Source organism: Etheostoma spectabile, chromosome 22, assembly GCF_008692095.1.
Source record: "Etheostoma spectabile isolate EspeVRDwgs_2016 chromosome 22, UIUC_Espe_1.0, whole genome shotgun sequence".
In the NCBI taxonomy this organism is placed as follows: domain Eukaryota; kingdom Metazoa; phylum Chordata; class Actinopteri; order Perciformes; family Percidae; genus Etheostoma; species Etheostoma spectabile.
In genome coordinates this window covers 8,756,070-8,775,514 of record NC_045754.1, presented here as the reverse complement: position 1 = coordinate 8,775,514, position 19,445 = coordinate 8,756,070, and the positions used below count along the sequence as shown (strand labels likewise).

The following is a 19,445-nucleotide window of genomic DNA, read 5'->3' as shown; positions in this document are numbered from 1 at the left end:
ATGTTGTGTGGCTGATAGTGACGTTTAGAAGTCAGAGAGACTAATCCGTTCAGATTACGTATCATCTACAATCTGTTGTTAATTAAAATCAGCAACAGCATGTAGAGCATTTTGACAGCTACTCTGTCATAATTAAAACAACTGGAGACTTGTACAAGCTGATATGTGAGTCTGATAAAATGTTATTAAAGCGGAATCGGACCACAGTGTGTCTGTCACTTCCTGTTTCGCCGAAGGCTGTTGGAAACGGCTGGAAACTGTCCGACTAGAGAGCGGATTTTTCTCACCGCCCCCAACTGCTGCCGCCTGCTCTCGTCCACTTTACAGGCGAGGCACAGTTCCTCACGAACAAGCCTCATGTTTCGTCAGTGGGAGGGTTAAAAAACATTGCCTGTGACTCAAGAGAGACTCTGGGGCTTTGCTAATTTAATTGTCCAGCCAGGACACACAACAACTGAATGATTACCAGTATTGAGTCCATGCAACAACAAGCCTAAATTAAATGCGAGCAGCACAAACGTCAAAGCAGGAATAGATTTGCAGGGAGCTTTCTAATCCAACCATCACTGAAGGCAGCCATATTGCTGAGTCACTGTGGTAAGCTGTATGAGTGAGCGCTGTCATTCATGGCCTTGGATGGTGAACCTGGCAGGATGAGTTGCTCGGTGCTGTGTCATAAAGGCTGGCAGAGGATTTGTAGGTTATCAATCAGCACCATCGCTCCCCTCCAGGCTCTGCCCGCACAGCAACACACCGGCCATTAAAAGAACATTAGGCTCCCAGCATGCTGTTCACTCTGAACTAGCAGAGAAAGAGACACATCACACTCTCTGTCCCAGCCAGTCACTCTATTTCATTTGATTTTACAAAAGCAGGGCGTGAAAAACACGGTTAAACTGTGCATGTTATTCAACATATCAAAATAACATTTATTTCAAAACAACAACAAAAACTTTAAGTTTGTACTGTATATGTGGTCCAAAGTAAGGTGTAGGGCCACCTCAGAGACTCATAGGGTCCTATGGTCCTATGGTTTGACCAGCGTGAAATAAGTTAAGGTAGCTGTTTCTGTGTCGACTGAAATCATGTTGGCAGGATGGCTATGTTACTTAATTCTGACTGGTTTTGTCAAAACAACAACTAAAAGCCAGAACATGACGTCAGAGTAAATAGTAAAGAGAAACAAAATGCACATAGAGCTTCTACAAACAAATCTGCAGGTATGAAACTGTTAACTTCAACTAAAAGAAAAACGCCTCCAGGTTTATGTTCATGTCTCACGATGCCAGCATCACGCTACTACAGATGTAAATGTGCTCAGTCAGCAAGCTGTCAGCTCACATCCATATTTTGGCCATAGTCGGGTTAACGTATCTCATATGCCAGTACTGAGAAAGCAGGACAGTGTAGCATTAAAGATGATACGATTGTTAATAGACATTAATGTAGATTTTCTGAGCATGTTAGTCACTGTACTGTATTTGCGGAATGTTTTTTTTGTTTCCATACTTTGAAACCCTTTATCCTGATCTTTATAAATGCCAAAAACACAGAATCTCAGCTTAACTTTCACATCAACTATGAAGAAACCTGCTGTAGCTCTCACAGGATGAATGAATCTCTAACTCGTTCAGTGGAGAACTCCCACTCAGGAGGAGCAGAGCACTTGTGCTCAGGGGCAACCGAGGAAGAGTAGAACAGCGTCACCGGCCTTTCATTACACACTCACACAAACCCAGGACCAATGACTAAAGCAATTCATCAGAGGAATCATGGCCTATCTGTGGGTGGGTGAACATACGTGAGACACAGACAGAGAGATAAATGGTAGCCAGCTAGAATTTCTCCGCATTTGTACAGCTGCAACATTAATACAGAATTTTTTTTCCCGCACAAGCTTCTGGGGAACTTCAGAGCTGTTTTACACCTTTTGGAGCCAGTCCAAGTGTCATCTCTTTCAAATTGAGTCTCAAGTCAAGTCTTAAGTATTCTAAGGCAAGTCCAAGTCAAGTCATGAGCAAAGTGCATTTCAAGAACTTAAGTCAGAAACTGATAGCCTAACAAGCCAGAACCACATCAAGATGTTGGGTCTGGGAACTCACCATTGGCAGGGCTCAATCCGAGGGGCGGGATAAACGGTTGTCTTTCAAATTCCCTTCACACGCAGTAGGATAGCGCTACAACCAACCAGAGCAAGTCTAGTTAATAGATTAAACTTTTGCTTTATCCGGTCGGCAAAACTCCGAACACATCTACCTTCCGCGCCAAAGCTGATTCAAAAGACCGCTGCAGGTGGTGGTGCTGAAGCAGCCACCTTCTTTGTTTTCAAGTTACAGGGAATTCACGCGGAACCGTCGCAGCTCTGTCGTCCTTATGTTAAGCTCGCCCACCGACTCTTTACACGATGTCATTGGCTTGACTAGAATTTGGTTTTTCCAGCTCGCAAGCCAACGGAGAGTTGCTAGACTGACCCTAGCGGCAAATTACATGCACTAGGGTGCGTCTAGATTTCTAGGCTAAGAAACTGAGGCTTTCGCTTTCAATTTCAAGTAAAATAGTCAGATTTGGATATTGTTTGTGATTTAAGTACTACTCAAGTCAAGTCAAGCCCTAATGAGTCAAGTATCAAGTTAGTCAATTCCAAATCAAGTCTTGAGTCCTAATCTTTGAGACCTCAATCCGACCTGAATCTATGTCCCAAGTCTTAAGTCTTTGAGTCAAATCTCACAGAAGTCAAGTCCAGTCTCAAGTCCTCATTTTGCTGACTTGGTTCCTATTTGAGTTCAAGTCTCAAGTCTTTATTAAGTCAAGTTGTCCGTAGTGAAATCAACTCTTAACTTCACTATCACAGAAGGCAAGTCCAATTTAAGTTCTCATTTTGTTGACCTAAAGTCTGATCCAAGTTGTAAGACCAAAGTCAAGTCTTAGGGAGTCAAGTCAAGCACTGGTATGTTTTTTACATTGTAAGAGTAAGTGCCAGACTCAGGCAGCTTCAACCAAGGGAAGGCCAGACTGGCTGACAGATCCAGCAGGGGATTGAATCAGTGAAACAAAGAGTGTGACTGGTAACTGAGCCCCGGGAAGAACCTGTGACTGACTTGTTATATCACTGGAAAGACGACACCACAGACTGAATATCAAGCACTTGGAATGATTGGAGGAGGTGCGCTGTCAGCGGATGCATGTGTTTAGCGTTGAAGTCAGACCTGACTAACAGCACACAGGAAGCACTTCCACCACAGTGGAATCCATAATAGATACACATTTTTTTTAATTAACTAAAGCATAATTTGACACATTTAAAAAAGGGAGTTAGCAATTATGGGAAGAGTAGAAAATCATTTTAAAACTAAAATAGAAGAGGTTGAGAGAAAGTGAGCACAGCTAAAAAAAAAAAGAAGATTATTCATCACAAAGAACCTAAATGTACTGAAAATCACAAATACACAAGCTCTAAGATGATCTCCAACACTAAATCCAATTTGATGGATTTCTACAGACTTCCCAAGTGGATATTTGGCTTTTTGGTCATAGCCGGTGCACAGACACTCAAAGACCTGTATTACCTGCAAATGTTCTGCACAAGCTTATTCCTTATCTCCTCAGAGAGTTCTTGAGCCAGGCAGTGAAGGAGCAGACAAATTGGGATGCAGCTCACCTTCGCCACTGTCTGAGTCGTAAATATCCTCCTGTTCTCTGTCTACGTCTCCCTCTTTCTTCTTTCGGTCCTTATGTGACCCTTGACTGACTGACTGAGTGAGTGAGTGACTGCTACTGCGAGCGGCTCTCTGATGATGAAGAGTAATGTGAGACTACAGGGTGTCACGTCCCGCTGCGCTTGTCACAACCAGTAACACAATCAAAAAACAAATACCATTGCCACAAAATAGGTGAAAGGGGCTTAAAGATGACAGTTAAATTCACCACACTTACTGGATGCATAATGACATACACCAGAGGGATTGGGCTTTTTGGTGTCTAAACGGTCTAAACACAATCCAGACACTCATGGAAATGCATGTTTTATGCATCCCAGCTCTCCAAAGGTCATGATAAAGCAAATCCATAGCATGTCACCATTAGGAACAATAATAAGGTAGTGTTTTTAAATCCAAACAAACCTCTTTGAAAATTTAAATTTGATCACACAAGTGGCTGATAGCTGATATTGATGAAAAAATACATAAAGAAGGATCTAAATAAAATGGATTCATAGCAACATTTGGTCAATAGTCTGAATGTGCTGTTTTCTAAAGGAGATATTTGGATTTGTTTTCATTCCCTTTGTGATTCTGCACACATTAAGTGAAAATGAGGTCCTGTGTGGATAAAGCACAACAGTAGGCTTGTTCACCAAAGATAGAACATGAGGAAGCCAGAACAGGTCAGAAGGCAGGATGAATAATGAGGAAAAAACAATCTTTTACAAGATTTCTCATCAGCAGCTTTGAAAATAGGTGAACAATAAGACTGCAAACGGAGCTTTTTTTTGGGGCCCTTTTCCTCTTTCATATCCAAAACACCCAACATTAGATCAAAGCCTCATCTTTGGTTACTGGCCATATTGATTATCGGTCCAGGGCCGCTCAATGAGGCCACAGTAACAGATAACAAGCACATAATCCTCCACCTAATGGGTGTCAAAGATCTACATTTACACTGGGAAAATAGGCTGGGAGACCTTTGATGAAGTATTTGACCTCATCCATCAAAGATTTTATCACCGCTGGATAGATATGCCTCTATAGACTCTTTTCTTTAACTTCTAAAGCATTATTTTTCCCTTTAGAAAGACTATTTTCCGAATTGATTTAGACTCAACTAATGTGGTTTTGACTACAGCTCTTAAGTTAACTTCCCAGAGGCGGAGACAACTGGTTTATTAAGTATCTGTTCAGTAATATCTTTCATGGTTGTGTGTTTTCAAGGCATATGTGCTTGGCAGGGTGGGAATGGGTCTACGGCTAACTCCCAGAAGCCGGGAGACAACAGCGGGAGAGGCGGTTACCACTCTGTAAAGTGATCTCAGCGATTCTAACACAGGGTTTGATGTTTTAGAAAAGCCCTGAGCTGCCGGGGCCTCTCTTCTCCTTCATCTCCCATCTAGTTTTGCTCCCCACTTCTTTAATGTCATGTCATGCTTTCACCCAAATAAGTATCCTCCTCTTCCCCTTCTCTCATCTTTACTTCAAGCATGGTCTTCATGCTCTGAGTCTCTTGAACCAAAGGGGGGGGGGGTTTAAAGAGTCTGGAAGCTGGGAAATGGGACATTTAAAATAAATAAATAAGAAAAACCAAGAAAAAAACAAGGATTCTGAACGTTTATTATGTATGTGGATCTCTGTGCACATATTCTGCATATGCATACTGATCTCTGAATGCAGAATTCATTATTAAATTCATCATTAAATCTGTAAGATAAGGCGATATGCACATTGGGCACATATGCCAATAAAGTGTAAAATTGTCTGGTGCATCTTTAATTTCTAATTCTGATGTATGTACAGTATATGCTCTTTCCTATTTGTCAGTATTTGCAGTGAGCAACATCCATGGGGCATCACATCCCATCCAATCACATCTCACTGTTCAATTGTTCTCGGCTCTGATTGGTGAGGCTGAAGGTATTTTTAGCACCAGATATTCAATAAAAGCAGACACCTCTCCAGAGGTTTTAAATTGAGACAAACAGACAAGCCAACACCACAGCAAAATAGCATGACACAGCAGTAGCACTTCAACACCAAGGGTGCTGTCAGCCACCATCTATCCTCCAGCATCCCAGCGGGCATCACAGTTAACACCAGGCATCCCTGAACGCAGGTTACCCTCTTATACCAAGCAGGTGAATCATTAAAGAAAGCCAGCAGTACTTCATCACAAGAATACGAGCACAGGCCTTCATGCAGTGAGTGAAAACCGTGGGGCTGGTAAGAGTAGAAGCACTATTAGTGCACTGCAGCACAACGGCTGCAACATTAAACTGAGAAGGACCATTTGTCAAAGTGCTTAGAAGTCCCCTATGAGAAGCGGTTTCTGAGGGGAGAGGTTGTGGGCTTAGACCTTGTCCACTGGCCTCAGAAGAAACGATGACTCATCCATTGATATAGGTTAACTGAATTGCCCTTGAATCCAGACGAGCTCTGATGAAAGGATGAATACTCACATGTGAAAGAAGGAAGCAGTTGAACAGCATGTCTAAGTGATTCGTGTGATCTAACAAAGTATCATGCATGAACACGAAAGCAATTTTATTTGCCTTGAGGGTAAGATATTAAAAATGTAGTGGTGGAAAATGACAAACCAAGAGGTTGGACCCTCTGTGCATAAACCTGGCCCTACTATTCTAGATTTTACTCCATGCAAAGTAAGGAGCCATAGGTTGCCACCAATTTAGAGGTCATAATACCATAAACAATCTTAATCCCTTCAAATTTGCGTAACATATTTCACAGGGCTTATTTCAACGTGCTGAGGGTTGAGGGCAAAAACAACCTCTGGGCTGTTAGAGTTGTGTCAGAGTGGTTTAAAGTCTGATGACTCAAGATATCATTATTGCTAAACATTATGCAAAATTGTATAGTGGATTAATGGAGTAATGCAATACAACAACTATTGCTTGGCCCTCTGTAAATGTATAGCTGGACTACCAATCACAGAGCTGAAGGCATAACTTCTTCCCCAGCTACAGCTGTGGAAGAAAAATTCAGATGGGTCAACAATTAATTTAACCCTTCACATTTCAACACAAACCAAATAGGCAAATTTAAAGGAGTTTGTTTCCTCAAAAACATTTTGTTTAGATGTTGATTGTGATTCTAATTTTTGCTTTAAAATTTGTAAAATACTGGATATTTGAACAAATAATCCACACTCAATTTACTATCTTATATAATATCTTAGATAATTACAAGTTATCTTATAAAAAGATTTTTTGAGATTATTTTGACATTTACATATTGATTGCAATGCCAAGAATGAATTTCTATGCTAAAATACCGTATAGTTTTGCCTCTTCAGGCCTCTAAAAATATTTTACATGAAACAATGTGAAAGGACAACATTCACAACACTCTTTGGTTGAACAACTCATAGATCTACGCAACCTGTGACAAGAAGTTAGTCACAGGTTCGTCTTTAAAGGGTAACAGACAAATGTTTTGGGCGTTCTTTACAATTGAGACTCAAACACAATGAAGAAAACTGAGGTAACCATAAAAGAAAATAACTAACCAAGGAAAATCTTTTGTTGCAGAATAACACTGCTATTTGGATTTCAAGATGTAAGGGAACAAAAATGTGACAGTACGCAGTTTATTTTACTATTTCCTGTAGACATGCGAGTTGATAATCTTACTAAAGAGTATCCATGAACCACACGTCCGGAGCAGAACAGGAAACAAGGCCCTTTGGTGCATTCAGGAATGTCCATGAGGTAGACACAGCAATCTTGTGCTGTACAGAGTTTGCATGGCGAAGGGGGAAATACATATTGTTTCCACCGTCTCTCTACACTTCGTGTCATAGTTCATGGGCTGCAGACCTACTTTCTGCAGAAACAGTAAAACACACGCCTCAGAAAGTCCAGGAAGTTCCTTAGTCTACACACACATTCCTAATTTTACCTCTTGACGCAGCCTCTTGTCTAGTGACAATGGCAGGAACAAAAAGCAGTGGAGAAGGATGTTTTTTGGAGGGGGGGAGTGTATTGTACCTCGTTTCCTTGAGCGGTGCAGCAGAGACTGCTGAGAGCCGACCGGGACGAGTGACGGAGAGGAGAAACATCCGTAGAAATCGTCCAAGGTCTAGAGATTTCCCGCCAGGCGACGACCACGTGTCCTGAGGAGGCTGAGATGTTGTATTGTTCTCCTCTCTCCTCCTCCCCCCTTCTGCTCCAACCCCCACTATTAGTGAGACGGATTAACTACTGATAGTCCTGAAAGTGTGCCTGGCTCGCTCTATGCAGAACACACACACATCGCATCAATTACGCCTTCTTCATGTTATTCAGGCTGATGGATGATGACAGTTGCACTCTACAAAAAACACGAAAAAGACAATTGGCCTGAAACTGGTGAATTTACTTATGGATGAGCTGCCCAGTTGCTCAATTCTCCGAACAGACTAAAGGCCTAATAAGCCAATTACACAAAGAGTAAATTGCATGACGTGCAACACAAAACACACAAACACACACACACGCAAGTTTGAGATTGGCATAATCCAGAGGTGATTCAATTTTAGAGTGATGGAGCCTGGAGTCTCCCATCCGGACAGGGGTGACCTTTTTCCTTCAGACACCACAGGAGAGTGCATTGATAAAAGAAGTGGTACGTGGTTTGGAGCTGAAACTTGATGGAAAGGGAGCAGTAATGACTTGAACCGGCACGTGCTGTGGCTCTGGGACTGATGTTTACCTGGAGATGAGAAAAGATATGACAGCCTGGGGACCTGTCAGGGTTGACATTTTAAAGTGAGACCATACTGAGGCCAGTCCAGTGGGAGTCCAGTTACAAAGGAGGAGGTGTCAAAGGGGCAGAGTTGTAATATGGATTTATATCACAGAGCAGACACCCTGCAACTATACTTGCCAGGATGACAGTATTATTGTAAGAAAAGCAGCAAATAACAAATATAATTGGCAGAAATTGAACAATCGGGCACATCTATAGACTGGAATTTCAAAGAATCAAGCAGACAAGGACTGTTGTCATGGGTAAGAAATATCACTAAAAGAAAATAATTCATTCGCAATAAAGTGAGCGCAAGTGATTGACCGCATGTGGGACTTTTGTTGCACACTCAAGAACAAAATGCTCGGCATTTACCTTAAAACAAGACAGAGTCTACAGCCATGGGCAATATGTGATAGGTTTAGCCTAACATGGCAGCCTATACATATACTATGCAGCCTAAGCTGTACTTTGGTACACTAATGCTTTGAGCTTAATTGTAGCAGATTGTTGCAGGATGCTAACATTCTCACAATGACAATGCTAACATGCTGTTTAGCAGGTATAATGTTTACCATGTTCCCCATAATACTTTAGCTAACTTAGCATGCTACCTAGCAGAATGTTAGCGTGGTATAAGCACAAGCCACTCGGCTAGTGTGGCTAAAAATGACTTAGAAATAATGAATGATAATGAAATTGGTGTCTATTAATTTTCTAACACGTAATATATTTCTCTTAAAACATTGAAAGCCCATCACAACCATCCATCACCTTGGAAACAATCCCAGTTCCGAAGACATTGATTAATCATTGTTGTCAGTGACTGAAACCTTCACTGAGAAACAGCCATCAATAACTTAGTGCTTACAAAAAATAATCCTTGTCTGTGAAACTGGACCACGCAGTTGATAATTGCTGTCCTGCCCACAGGGTCGTGCTGAAACTCTGTGAGCAAAACAAGCAATTACTCTGAATCAGATTTGAAGCCTTCTGTGATGTAGCTACATTTAGAAACCTCTTTCACAACTCTAACACTCCTGAACCGAGGACTAGGAGAGGATTCATGTGTTTATGTTGAGTAACTGATGATGGTGATTAATTGCATTGGGCTGTGGTGTGAAATTGAGCAAGTCTGATGCAAGAGGATCAGGAAAGATGAGGGTGAAACTTCACAACCTGCAATTAGTAAATAATGTTGTTGCCACAGGTGTGAGGTAGCCTTAAAGTTTGAAAAGTGTGATGTTCACATAAGGAGCTTTCTTTCAGACAGGCAACATCCATCAAGTACAGTAGCTCTCACAGACGCCCATCGAAGAAATAATGAGAGCAATCAGTGCTACCATTCAGCACGCTCATTACCAACACTAGCTGCATTTCAGAGTACGTGTGGGTCTGTTTTTTTTGTGTTTTTTTTTAAATGCTTTCCAGGAGAAAAATGTCTCACCAACAGATGTTTAATTACCAGAGGATGTAGAGCTTTGGTTTTCCCGTGCCATCACTCATGACGGAATAAATGAATAGGTAAACAGCAGAGGAAAAAGTTGGACTTAGCCACACACACACACACACACACACACACACACACACACACACACACGAGTCAGAAGTGTTTAATATTATGGATGAAATGGTGTTTCAATGCTATGGTAGGGAGTAGGTGGAGCTGAGAGCTTGTGGGTGATTTGTTTGGTAAGCTTCACAGAGTCTATGATTAAGTGATAAACCACAGATGATACACGCCCTTTTTTTTAAACATCAAACAGATAAAATAATGAACATGAAAAGATGATTACTGATCATAAAGTTCATGGTGTTTTTGGCCTCCACCCACTCGGGAATAAATGGAAAAACAAACAAAAAGTGTCACATATTGAGGGCAGAAGATTTCTTCAAAATTGCTCTTTTGTGTGAGCAACAGTATAAAAACCTAAATATATTAATTTTATGTTGACATAAAACAGAGAAAAGTGGCAAATTATCATGTTTGAGAAGATCTAATCAGCATTTTTCAGCACTAGGTTAGGTGAAATATTTATGGATTAAACTTGCTTGGTGCCAACTTCTTTTTTTCATTTACCGTTAGGATGGAGGGACAAGCTGTGGGATTCAAAAGATATCCAGCCCTGGGTTTAAAACGCGACGAAGCAGAGTTGCAAAAAGGCTATCGTAGTTAAATGTCAAATGCTTGGCCCCGTGGGGAGACAGAGCTGGACTGGGAGAGAATTTGCAGGTGTCGCTTCGTCCATCACTCTGCTGCCTCTCTCTTCTGTGTGATGTTGGACATGGGACAATACATCGGGGACGAGCAGCATCTATTATTAGTAGAAGAGTGAAGAATGGAGCGAAAAGCTCAGGGGAAAGCAGAGGAACAGGCCAAACCACCCTGACATTATTTTAAGAGTTGCTGTGGTGACAGTTTCTTGAAAAGATGACGAAAAAACTGTCACAATTTAAAGGACCATTCCAGTAGTTTTTCACAATGTAGCTAACTTACTGTAAGATGAGATTTATTTTGTCAATATTAAGTTAACAGATGACCTTTTTTAGGGTTACTGAAATAAGTCACATATTTCCATCAATTGGGCCTTCATAGTGTATTGTGTTCCTTGAGTTAACAAAAGAGCTATCTAACATGTCTTGGAGGAAGTGGACCAAGTTACACAGTCAAAGCTGTCTCCGTGCTCTTACTCTAACCACGCCCTGAAAGTACTTGTATGTAATACCGACGAGTTAATAGTTAATGCTAACAATCACTAGCGTTACATCACTACAAATCCATTACATATCACAGCAAACCATTTTACAATCCATGCAACTATATTTCAGAACATTTTTTTGTCGTTTATTCATCATTATTTCTCTTCACTTTATGACAATCACACTTCTTATTTCCATCTGAATGATGTAATTCATCTCATTGAACATCATGTCTGCAGTTATTTTGATCAAAAGGGACATCATTGCTGTCAGGATTGACATGTAGGGTTGGTCCTAACTCTCCCAGGATTCTAACTTTAAGGAAGGAACATTTGCAAACACATTGGCATGGTCCAACTTTGTGCAAAGGAAACAATCCAACAGCACCAGATGCATAAACTCTCATTACAGTGTTGAGAATGGGAGAAAAATCATTACAGCTACTACAGCATGTTTGACACATCGTATACCACAGCGAGCTGCAGTGTTTTTACAGCACAAACAGCCGGAGCAGCGACCAGTGTGACCAATTTATTCACAGCTTCTGAAAAACCCAAAACGTCAAGTCATCTCTTCTCTTCAAAGGACACTCCTGTTTAGGGAGGGGGGAGTCATTCCAGCAGCTTCAGCAGTCGTTCACAACAGTGCCATTGTCAGTATGAGATAATCTAGGTATGAGTGGATCAGGGGCAGAACCATATGAAAGTAGAACTGTGAAGTTAGAGTGAACAATGCTTTAAAGAGGAAATATGTCCAAGTGTCTTGTGTTCGACATAAAGCCAGAAGTCTGCCTGGTGGCTGTCCACTCACATTTTGCTGTTGCCATGTTGCTCCTTTCTGCTGCCAATAGTGTACTCGCTCCAGCATCAACGTCCTCGCTACATGATGATGCCACTGTCTCCATGGTGATGTAGCTTCCACAAACCACCATCCCTGCTGCCACCACTACCAGCAACACAAACACATTCACACACAAACCAGGCAATATCCCACTGTGTCATTTTTCTTTTTCTTTTTTTTTTTTTTTTACGCTGCTCTGTGTATGTAAATTAATTTGCAGGGCCAACGCCTTGCTCCATCTTATTCAGTATTAATGCTGTCTCAGATTACTAGACAGCTTTCCAGCCCCCCAGGGCCTGTAATCTTTTAGACTAGAGAGCGAGACGGAGGAGGAGAATAGTAGAAAAACCACATAAACGGCTCTCTAATTTGGGGTGACAAGCGCCGATAGTTTAATATTTGAGGAGTTCTTCCAGAAGATGTTAATGCAATGCTTACAATAAAAATGTCAGCTCCCATGGTACGTTTGGCAAGGACGGCATCAGAGACATGAGCTGTGTTCCAAACCGTTCCCTCTCACTGAAATAGTGTAATTCACTATATAGTCCACTATAAAATACCCACAATGCACAGCTAATTTGAGCGTACATACGATATAGCCTACGTTTCCGTTTGTTTACATGATGCTGGACGCGCCCACCTCCGTCTTACACATAACCCCCGCATCTACTGACGATGTCTCTTCAGTGAAGAGTCCAACATCTCGTTTGGTCGTTCCCTATATAGTTCACTATTTAATAAACATTATATAGTGAATAGTGAATGAGTCAATTTTGTTATAAACAACAGTTTGGCACTCTATTGCAGTCTGACAAATCTTCCTCGTTCCGTCTCTACTTTCATATACTTTTACCTCATGTGAACTGGACAAGGACTTGGCTCTCGTCTTGCCAAGCACTGTACACGAGCAACACAAGCTCCGCTGCTTTTCAGCCCATCAGTCGGGTTCTCCGGCAGCCATGAAATGAGCCATATGCGTCATGGGTAGGGCAGAGAGAGAAAACAATGGTTTTATAATCTCAAGAGCACCATATTTGCTTTCCTGGCATTGAGAATGCCTCAACTCAGACTCAAACAGCGTGAAAAAGGATAGGAATAGAAAATGCTTCGATTAAGGTATAAGGGTAAAGTAGAGATGACCAAACGTTTAAGACAAGATATGGGAGTTGTTCCCCCGACACCTCAATCCTCCAAAACAAATAGTTGCTGACAGTGACATAGAGCGTAATAATACGCTTTACCATGGGGAGGGGGCTCCTCAGTCCCCAGCATATGGTGCCACTTTAATCTGCAGCCTCTATCAGATGAGTCTGGACAGACAACAAGGTTTGATTTGAACTGAATGCATGTGTAAAAGATTGGAGGCTGGCTAAAACAAAGGACTATGGGTGGAATTTGCTATATCCAAAGGATTCATAAATTATAGCTGAAATGCTTTTTGGTGTTATGAAAAGTTAAGCACTAAAAGAACTAAATGTAAATGGACTGTTTTGATAAAGCACTTTTCGATAACTCAAAGCGCTTCAACATGGTACAGGAACCATTCACACACATTCACGCGTTGGCCGAAGCTGCCGTACAAGGTGCGACCTGCTCATCAGATAAGCACTCACACACATTTACACTCCGGTAACGTAGCATTGGGGGCAACTGGGGGTTCAGTGTCTTGCCCAAGGACACTTGGGCAACATGGGACTTCCAATTAGCTACCACTATCACTACCACTACAGCTGTCCGAATATCCTGATTGAAAAAGTTGTCAAGAAAACCAAAAACTAGAAGCTCTTCCTTTTTTCTGGGTGAGAGGGTGGTGATTTGCTTCCTTGCTTGCTTGGGTAAACAACCTGCCCTCCATTAGAAGCATTAACCCTCATAGGTGAGCCAGCTTCAGACCCCGTAATTATCAGGCTGACACCTGCTAGTATTGTCCCCCTCTATCACATGACCCCCAGGCTGGATTTGGACCATTTCTCCTCCCACCAGACCTCGTCATAATCCTATTAGGCCCAGTCATTTGCGCTGCATAAAAAAAATGTGATGATTGATCCTAAAACACTAACCCTCTGTGTCCCGAGGTTGCTTACAGAGGAGTCCCTGTGTTTCACTTTTCACATGTGGGTATTAAACCCTTCTCTGCCGCAAAATATGAGAAACATCTTATCCTTCTATTCTATGCTTTTTTATTTTATTTTGTGTGACAAGACAGTTAGATTAAAGGGACCAACTGATCAATTAGAGAAAGATAATTACGGATTTGAGATTAGTATCTTACTGTTACGCTTAAAGGTCTTGCCTGTGAAAAAAAAAAAACTGAAAATAGTTTATTATACTGAAGGGATGAAAACTTGAGTTAAGTCTAGCCTCATGACTTCCTATATGGGCTCTGTGGAAACTTTTAAACAACAGCTGAAATCCCTTTTGGCTTTCAATTGATGTAATTTATATTATTTTCTAATAATTCTCTCATTTTATTATTCTTAATGGTCTTTGTTATTACTTTCATTTATGTAATGTATCATCTATTGTCTAACTTTATTGTCTATTTGGCCATTTTAATGTGTTGCATTTTATGTAAAACAAAGCAATAGCTAGCAATTGTAAAGTGTGGTGTGAAAAGTGGTCTATATTATTTGCTCTATTTTTGTTTAAACATTTGCACTTTACATATATAGGTTGATTTATTGCAGGATTTTAAGATAGTACTGCAACAGACTAGCTTTTCCTCACATATTTATAGACTTTTGTGTGAGCAATGTAACCCTTGAAACACTGAGAAATCTACTAGGAATTATGAGATCATCCTGTAGTTTGACACAGCAGGTTAAATGTTTCAGATAATAATATTTCTGAAAAAACCTTTGTTAAATAAATCTAGTCAAACAAGACTAGTCTACAGCCATGCCGGCACTGTGAGGCTGTACTTAGGCCCAGTGTTGTTTTCAACTAAATGCCAACGTCAGCATACTCACAAGCTCACAGTGACAGGGTTTACTTGCTGATGTCTCGCAGATGTAATGTTTACCATGTTCAACATCTTAGTTTTTATAACATGCTAAACACCAAGCCCACATGAGGCCGATGGGAAATTGCAGATATTCAGTTATAAACTAAGTATTGGACAAATTAATCATTTGACCTGCTGGTGATTTAAGGGATCCCTAAAGTTATTACAATTCATCCTGAGGGGAACATGTATGCCTGGACTAAATCCCATGGCAACTTATTGGTTAATGGTTAAAATTTCATTCAAAACAACACATGTGAATCTCATGGTGGCACAACAGGAAAAGTCAGAAGAATACCAAAGGCATTAGGATACATCATCCATGAACCATGAATGCTTGTACCTACGTTTCTGCCAATCCATCTAGCTGTTGAGATACTCTACTGGATAAGTGAAAACTTTGACCTGCAGGAGGCTCTGCAAAGTCGGGGGATCACCAAAGTCTTTAAGGTCCATCCTCTTGGCACCAAGAATGTCAGTACAAAATGCCATGACAATCTTTCAAATAGTTGTATAGTTTTCAGGGATGGACCAACTGACAATGCCATCCCCAGAGCCAGGCTGCTACTCAAAGCTAAAAACAAGCCTTTGTGTGAATTTTAACTCTCTGGGGATCTACTGAACATGTTCCACAGCCTGTTGTATTAGCTCTATTAATACCCCAAAATCTCTAAAGCGACACTCACAAATCGCTTTACATAACACCTTAACAACAGCAATTTCCTGTGGAGGAACCTTATGGGCCCTTCCTGGCACAGAGGGTGACCATCAGTGGGTGGAGGTGCAGATTGGAGTGGCATGGCTGCAGCTGAGGAATGCGAGGAATTCCCCCTTGTAAACACCTCATGCTTGGATGGTCGCCACATTCTTATCTCCCCGTGCCCATCGCCCCCTTTCATCATCACGATGGTTAGTTATTCATTACCAACTATCTGCTTTTTCTGTGCCTGCTCAGGGCAGGTGGGGTTGCTGCAACTCAAGTCTTTTGTTTACCTAAGGCACCTATATTATTCAACCCCCCCAATGCTCAGATACTGTATGCGGTATGGCTTTCAAATGTTAACACTTCGGAAAAGAGAGTTTTTTTAAGCCCTACCATCCCAGGCTCCCTCTGGTCCTATGGGAATGCTCTTTAGTTGATAGGATCATAAGTGGCTGGGGGGGGTATTTTTCTTCTCGGTTGAATAGAGCGGCTTTCGCTTGCTATTCAGTGTGGCACCTCCCCCCGCGGTTCCTGTATTCGAGCCCCAATCTCAGCTTAAATGAAATTCATTTTAAAAGCAGCTGAGGGTCTTTGGTAATACTGCCTGGCATTTAGAAAACACAGGAAAAGAAATGGCACAATCACAGCCATGCTTTTTCCTCCCTTTGCTTAGGTGAAATCCTGTTTTGGCCACATGCTTTTTTTGTCAGGCTGGACTAAGGTGCGAAGTCCATCCTGAGCACATACTCTGCAGCATGTGGGGCCCATGGGGCTGCATTCCACCTCATGGTGTACCACTCTCTACCAGTCATGAGGGACGCTTACTGACAAGCATGAAACCCGCTCACACTGCCATAGCTACATTCCCCAACAGTTTCCCATCAGTTGGACTTTCTGCTGCAAGAGTCAGAAAACAGATTTTCCCTTTTCCTGGAACTTCCCTGGTACGTTTGTTTAAGGGAGGTCTGTTGCTCTGGATGAGACAGCTGATAGTTTCCGGGTGTTTTTCGGTGTTAATGTAGACTTTTCCTGACATTGGCGATAACAGAGCAGCTGTAGAGACTGTTCAGCCGCTGCCCTTTAAAAATTCTGTTGATGTTGAAATGGCTGACTTTGGCCTCCATCATACAGGATGCCAGAAAGAATGGGCAATATTTGTCAGTGAAAACCTATAGGCAAAATCCTCTAAAAATGTCCTCTTTATGTAATTCATCCAGACTTGACTTCATAAGCCTTCATGACATGTTTTGGGAGGTTTCACATAAGCAAATCATGGGCCAGTTATCACGGTTGTCATGTGCTATACTGACTGTAAAGTCCTTTGGGACTTGATTGATTTCTGTATTAATTTCCTTGATAAATCAATCAATCAATTACATAGTCTATAAAAAAAACATTCTGAAAAATATCTATCACATATTTCTAGATCCCATATCAACGTTCCTCCAATTACTTCTATTTCTAAACAACTTATTAGAAAACATTAAAATATTAAAAATTACATAAAGCAGTAAATCCTCACAATTAAGAAGCTAACACCAGAGAATCTACGGTATTTTCTGCTAGTAGTGTGGCTTGTTCCGCCACCAATACTGAAATTTTGTTTAGACATTTATGGTCCCCAGAATCCTTAAAATTTTTGCAAATCTTCTGACTTTTTCTCTGGTGCCAAAACGAGGTTCACATTTGTGGTCTTAACATAAAATGTCTTGACAATAATGACATCTGGTAAAGACATTTATGTTCCCCCGAGGATGAATTCTCACAACTTTGGTAATTGCTTATGACACAAATCGTCTTTATGTATCAAATTACATTCAATAAATGTTGACAGAGTTTGCAGCCCTGCATAATATCTCTGCAGATATATGGCTGGTCGCGTAGCATTGTGTACAAGGAATAAATGTCCTCATTACTGTTAAGTGCTTAGCTCATATGCTCCCTAATACCCATTCATGGTATCACAGCATGTCAGCTCGCCCCAAGGAAGCTGTCAGCTACAGATGTCAATACCCCTGCTGACCCTCTCCCTCCCCCCACCGCTGCACACACATGGCATTGGAGGATTGTCCCCCAGAACAAAGGAATGAGGGCTTTCTGTGGAGAAAAGGCAACCAAACATTCTTTGCACAATGGAGAGTGGCCGGCAGGTTCAATTAGTACACACTTTACTCTATACTCTACACATCCTACTGTGCTCGAAAACAATGCTGGAGCTCCACACTTATATGGGGTATTTGGTGAGGCCGGTTTGTTCATGGCAGTCTTATGTTTTAAGAGTTCCTCCAATTGTTACTGCCATGTTGCCTACAAAATAAACCACTTGAAGGGTACTTAGGGTAGAGATCCTCTAGTTGCAAGATTGATGGCTCTCCAAAAACTTTAAACTCGTTTTTGGAAGTAAACGAGCCTACAGCTGTAAATAAACTGGGACTACAGCCAGACACTGCATGGGATCTTTACCAGTAATCTTTCCAAGAATCAAGTAGCACCCAAAGTCTAATGAAAGATTTCAAAGCACATTTTCTTCAAGATACTTTTTAGGATTGCCAAGAGACTGAGACAACACTGAATCCCATACACAACATGAATCAACCATTACCTTAACTATGTCACCATACATTGTGATCTGTTGCAGTGATAGTTGGATGCAGAACTGACAGGGATTTGATGCTCGTGTCGTTGACAGTCACTGCTCATAACTGCCAACAGGATTTCAACAAATCGGATGCTCAACATAATCAATACGCAGAGGTATTGTACGACAGCCCATAAAACACACTGCAGGTACATAGCAGAGGGCTAGCTGTCTGATCTGAAGTAGAGAATAAACTGATGTACTTACCTATTATACACAAGGTGCGCCGTAACGTCGGGTACTTGGCGTATCCGAGAGAAATGAAACCCCAAAGCCGCTGTGTCACACTTCACACCAACCAGGCGCACATGTTGCCAGTCCCCACCGAGAATGTCACAATCGTGAGCTGCAACAAGAAGCCAAGTGAAGCTCACTGCAGGAGCGGACCGCGTCGTTATGGGTCGCCGCACAGAGTGTCCAGTCGCTGGATGAGATGCGTAGGGCGCCACCCTTTACCAGCCGGACCTCTGGGACTCTGCGCCCATTTCTCCTGTCTCAGCCGTGACGCCGTAAATAGCGGGACATGAAGCAAACTCTCTACCTTAAGGCAGTGTGATCCGCGCGGCCACTGCTGAAGAAACTGTGATCCGTGATCGCTCGTTAATGCGTGGTGCGCAATTAAAGAGGCGCACAGGACGACGGTGCCACCCACTAAAGGAGGTTTTCGTGGTGAGTTGTACGGACAGGGAATTTTAATGAGGACTGCTGCAGAGTTTCCCTCCCTGTTCAGGGGACTCTCAGTCGTGCTGTTCTGAATCCAACTGTCCCGACAAGAAAAACCTTAAAGTTACCTTACAGGAGAGGAGGCGTTGGAATGACGAAATAAAGTGCCAATGAAACTCAACTGAGAGGACACCTGTTGACTGAAAACCGCCCAGATATACTGACAGTGGACAAACCAACCAAAGCCAACTGTGCAAAGAAGCCTGTCGTGGTGCACCGCTTCAGAAACTGTAGGCTGACTTTAAAGCCGCAGGATCTTTGATAGACAAGCTTATAGAGCAGCTGGACACAGCACATGTACTGTATGTGACATGGTTAATTGATTAATTAGTAATCCTTTAATGGATGAACTAAGTACAACTATTTTCTACAGCTTCTCTTTTT

The 19,445-nt window shown here is 41.7% G+C and overlaps 1 protein-coding gene across 3 annotated transcripts in view; it reads right to left on the bottom strand.

Moving 5' to 3' along the window:
- tmem108 (transmembrane protein 108) overlaps positions 1-19,245 on the bottom strand; it is a 38,392-nt gene extending 19,147 nt beyond the window's left edge. The window contains exon 1 of one of the 3 annotated variants that reach the window (XM_032503663.1): positions 18,546-19,245. The gene's annotated coding sequence lies outside the window, so the exon portion shown is untranslated. The remainder of the gene's footprint in view (positions 1-18,545) is intronic. The other 2 variants (XM_032503665.1, XM_032503664.1) reach the window with 2 other exon arrangements.
- Between the last annotated feature and the right edge of the window lie 200 nt (positions 19,246-19,445).